The following is a 5003-nucleotide window of genomic DNA, read 5'->3' as shown; positions in this document are numbered from 1 at the left end:
GGTAAATCTACCAGCAGCGTGGTCGTCTGATAATACTTTAGGTCACTCTACATACTGCACACTGGAGTAGCAGCAATGTCCATATAGGCTTGAGGAGGGTAATATTACACGCGTGGATCAGATTCTTGGAAATAAAGGCGACGCACTGAGCAATAATGTGAAGTGTCTAATGTTACTCCAGCTGTGCAAATTGAAACTCAAGAGGAGAACACACTAGGTCTATAGAACGTTGAAAGAGAAGATAATTTGTAACATGAGCCGAGTACAGACTTACTTGCTGTATCCGTATACGATGTAGCTTTAATTATGCTATCCGGGAAGATGCTCGAAGCAGAGCGCCTACACATCGCTTCCAGTTCTGCTCAGTGAAAGTGATGGATTAGAAATGGGTTTCGCCTACCAGACTCTAACTCTGTCCACCCCCCCCCCCCCCCCTCCCCCTACTTGTCTATACTAGCTATCCAGCTTGTACCTTCTCGCTCGGGTAATCATGTGATTGAAACAAAACCAAACAAAAATAAAAGCTACACGGCAGATATGGGTTATCCATTCGGCCTGCATTTGCATAAATTGCAATTTGAGAAATCGCGCAGCAAAATGCGGGTGGGGAAGGCAAAGCCGAACACGGCAGGCGTGTTCTGTTTGTTCGTCTGTTGTCATAAGGTGTATACATTACGGAAGAAATATTGTATCATTGGCATCCATGGAATGTTTTCACGTTAGTATGTGTGTGTGTGTGTGGGGGGGGCTTCATTAGGAATGTTGTATTCATTTCAATAATCGGTGCTCACACGAATTACATAGGTGTCATTGAGGATTGTTCCCTTTAAAAAAAGAAGGGGGGGGGGGGCTAACCATCAATTCAAATGAAAGGAATCCCGCAGTTTGCTGTAGTTCTGAATGCATGCACCTGTCTCTAGAAGCATTGTTTCCTTTGTCATAGACAACGCGCATCAGGCAAGGGCATGGAGTATAAAAGAATGTGCGTGTGAGTGTATGTGAGTGTATGTGTGCGTGTGTTTGTGTTTGTGTTTGTGTGTTTATGTACGTGAGGGAAGGAAGGGGGTCGGTAAGGTGGAAACAATACCCATAATCAAAACCAAATCATCATCATCATCCGAAATGTTTTACCTTTAAAATGTCAACGCTTCTTTATTATTATCGTTAATCAAGCAAAATAACTTAAATAAGTCTTACACGGCCACAATGATTTTAAAAATCTAACCATACACAGAGCTTATAATATTCATATCAACGATGTTTTACCTGAAGGTACTGGTTTACACCGCTAGATCTATCGATATAATTCTTCGTTTAAATGTCACCAATCCCCCTATATTGGTTTCTATCTTAATAATTTTGTCCCATTCTTAATATTCTCAACCAGATATAAGGCCAATGGCTGCTTATACTCACAAAGTTGTTATTATCTTTTATTGTTGATGCTTATGATTCAAAAAGTGGAACATTAACAGTGATGGAAAAATATGTTGTAAATTTATTGAGACAAATAATGATTTCATTACTTATTACAGAGACAATGCTGTGAAAATTCATGTTGACCCTTTTTGGATCGATTCATCATACCCTCGTCACCACTTCACGTGGCCAAAAGAAATTCTCAGTATATGCCATAATAATTCTGTAATTAAGATATTTCTGCTTCTTTATTTTTCTTCAGGTTACTCGAATACGCCCACAGGAAAAAAAAAATCTTCCAAACCAATCTGTCAATCATTGCTATGGATTACTGCAATGTCTTTTGTTTCATATTAGTATGAAAATGTCTTCTGTTAGTCATAGTACTTACCAATCAAATAAGTACTGTGGCCATGATTGGTAAATGGGTGTTAATTGGTGTTTTGGAGGTGTATCTACGTATATCTGAAGAACATGAGTAGAAAATATAACCATGAAATAATATGGCACGTATCAAGATAATCATTTGGCCATGTAAGTTATGTTGAGCGTATTACGAATCCAAAAAAGTCGACATGCATTAATTCGCATTAGATAGTTCTTTAAAGTGAGCAGTCACGCGTGCATTCGAATTTCACGTGGTTTGATTGGGTATTCGACGCACATTAATGAATGACCGCTTTTCTACTGATCTGGGTGAAGTCGTGCTACGGTCCACCTGACTACATCAGCTAATGACCCAATTACAGAGAAAGGACCGGTCGGGTGGAGAAATAGCTGAGAAGAGCGGACTGACAGGGAAAGTGGTCGCGGAGGCTGAACGGGGGAATAAACCAAAGTAAAAAAAAAAAAAAAGGGGGGGGGGGGGTCAGTACATTGCAGGATTGAGCTACGCAAGATTGCATTTGAGCCTTAAATTGGCAACGTGGTGCCCATCAGGATATGTTATTTATGATTATCAAGAAACGTGTTCATGTCATTAAATGAGGCCTGGTTTCAGTCCACACTAGCCGAATGGCACATAATAATTTTTACACTTTTTTGTTTTCACTCCTTGTCTGTATCGAAGTCTCAAAGAACGAATCATCAGTCACTGTTTTCTCCCCCACCCCCTCTCTTTGTCACTCTACAGTATAGTACGAGTATACCAAGAGTAAATCATTACGCACTGACGTATTACAAACATAAGTCCGTATAATAGGCCAGGCTATAAACTAAAAAGGAAGTACATGTGTAATTGCGATTCATGTCCACAGGATGTGTGGTAGATGTGGAATATATGGTTTTTACATGCATTGTGATGTTCCTGTTGTTTTGACATAACTCTTCTTTAAAGTTTAATGCCATTGTCTGCTGGTGATTTCCTACCCTAATTTACGAAGATGGTTAATCATAAGTAATATCATAATGACATCAATGCGGTCTGATGTCGAAATTTCACCATCATTTGTCCTTCATAATCTGCATTATAATCATTTTGTCGTAATTTTCGAGGTAAAAAGTAAATATAGAAGTAAGACAATTCATGTGGGTGGAGGAAACATGTATAAAATCACTATATTTAATTATTTCGCCTCGAAAATTACGACAAAATGATTATAATGCAGATTGTGAAGGACAAATGATGTGAAATTTTGATGTGATACCACCGTGATGTCATTATGATATATTGCTTATGACTCCCATCTTCATAATCATGTTTCGGCTAATAATTCCTAAAACTCTGTAATACACAATCACAAATAAACACAAACAAACTGTCATGAATATGCATGTTGGTACAAATTGGGTGTGGCCTATTCGGCCCACGGTTGAAAGTGAAGATGGCTCGAGGCTGGGACCGTGCCGTCTGAGGAGCGAGGGAAGAATAAAGTTTTCATTACTTTAAGTTTGATTAGTGGTGGTGATTTGTTTCGGTGTCAGAATGTGTGACATGTTGTTGCCCCACCAGGTTTTCCCTCATTCCGTAATACAAACACACGGACTCACACTCTTGAGACAGTTCTTGAAATATCTGAGTTTACAAAAGTATGGATAATTGCCGCAAATTCTTAAAAGTTATGGGAATTGCATTATATATGAAATGTATATAATATATATATATATATATATATATATATATATATATATATATATATATATATATATATATTATGGCTGTCCATCGATTTCGATGATGACTGAGACGATCTATGTGTAAGGATGCGAGTCAGTTCTTACTATGCTTCCTGACATGGCTCCACAGACCAATTCTACTTGTACTGCGGAAGTTGCAGGCAGTGCAGGCATAGGGTTTGTCTGTTTCTTGCAAGCAAGAAGCTATATAAGTGTGTATGTATGTTGTAAATATGAATGTATTGTATTGTATGTATGTATGTAAGCATGTGTATTTTGTATGTATATGTATTTATGTATATATATGAATTACATAAACGTTCAATTAGGTTTATTGAAAAATCATAAACCAGGGTATTTTAAGTTTACACAGGGGTTATCATATCTTACCTCAAACAGCTGTTATTCAGAGTATTCAATGCTTTGCAACTCGTGAAGTACACTTTACCAAAAAGCTTACGAAATCGTGATGGATGCAATGAAAAACACCCCTGAGTTTTCAAATTGAAGTTAATATTTTGAGTGTATATTACTTTATAAACAGCTTCCTCAAGATGCCATAGTGCAACACTACAAGGGACAAGTGAAATTTTCGCCTTTCATTTCAGTTCAGCTCAGTGCAGTTCAGTTCAGTTCCATTCAATATTGATTTTCTGCATTCCGTTTTCAATTCAAAGGACATAAATAGAGGACAATGGGAGACTGTTTTTGCAGTCCAAGTGACTTTTTAAAATAGTTTTCATATTCGTGGAGCCTGTAAAGGAGATTACAATCTTTGATAACAAGCCACTGACAGAGCGTGCGTCGTTAGCAAATTCCTAGGAACATACAGTTATGTAGGCGGTTCATTATGCTTTTGTAATTAGCTGTGGTCCTCATTTTGTGGTTAACAGTGGGTTTTTCGCAGTACTACAGATGCCGACTGTACTGATATGAACTTTACATAACACACTTTGGCCAATGAAGATCGCTGCATCTTTGGTTATTTGTTTCTTCGCTGCAATGTAACGCTCTGGATTATTTCATATTTAGCAACTCTTGGAAACGCCCACTGGTGAAAAGAACGATGACAGTGACATGATTATTGTTATTTGACATTGAGCCGTCCATTGTTTTTTGTTTGTTTTTGTTTTAAAGGGACATTAGACCTTGACATGGCATGGTGCTGATCTAAAACGCCTAAATGAACACACACCCACACACACTCATGTTTATATAATATATGTATATATATATATATATATATATATATATATATATATATATATATATACATACATATACATATATATATGAAAACCCATTTTCTTTGCTCAAAGTTTTCGCTATATATGTATATATATATGTATATATATATATATATTTATATACATATATATATATTACATAAACGTTATGTACTGCTATATCAAGAAGGTCACAAGAATCAATATATATCAGCTACAACTAGAACGCAAACCTGATTATAA

This window comes from Diadema antillarum, unplaced genomic scaffold (genome assembly GCF_040938485.1).
Source record: "Diadema antillarum isolate AM-2024a unplaced genomic scaffold, OU_Dant_1.0 seq00003210_RagTag, whole genome shotgun sequence".
NCBI classification, from domain to species: domain Eukaryota; kingdom Metazoa; phylum Echinodermata; class Echinoidea; order Diadematoida; family Diadematidae; genus Diadema; species Diadema antillarum.
This window is presented reverse-complemented; position numbering follows the sequence as displayed.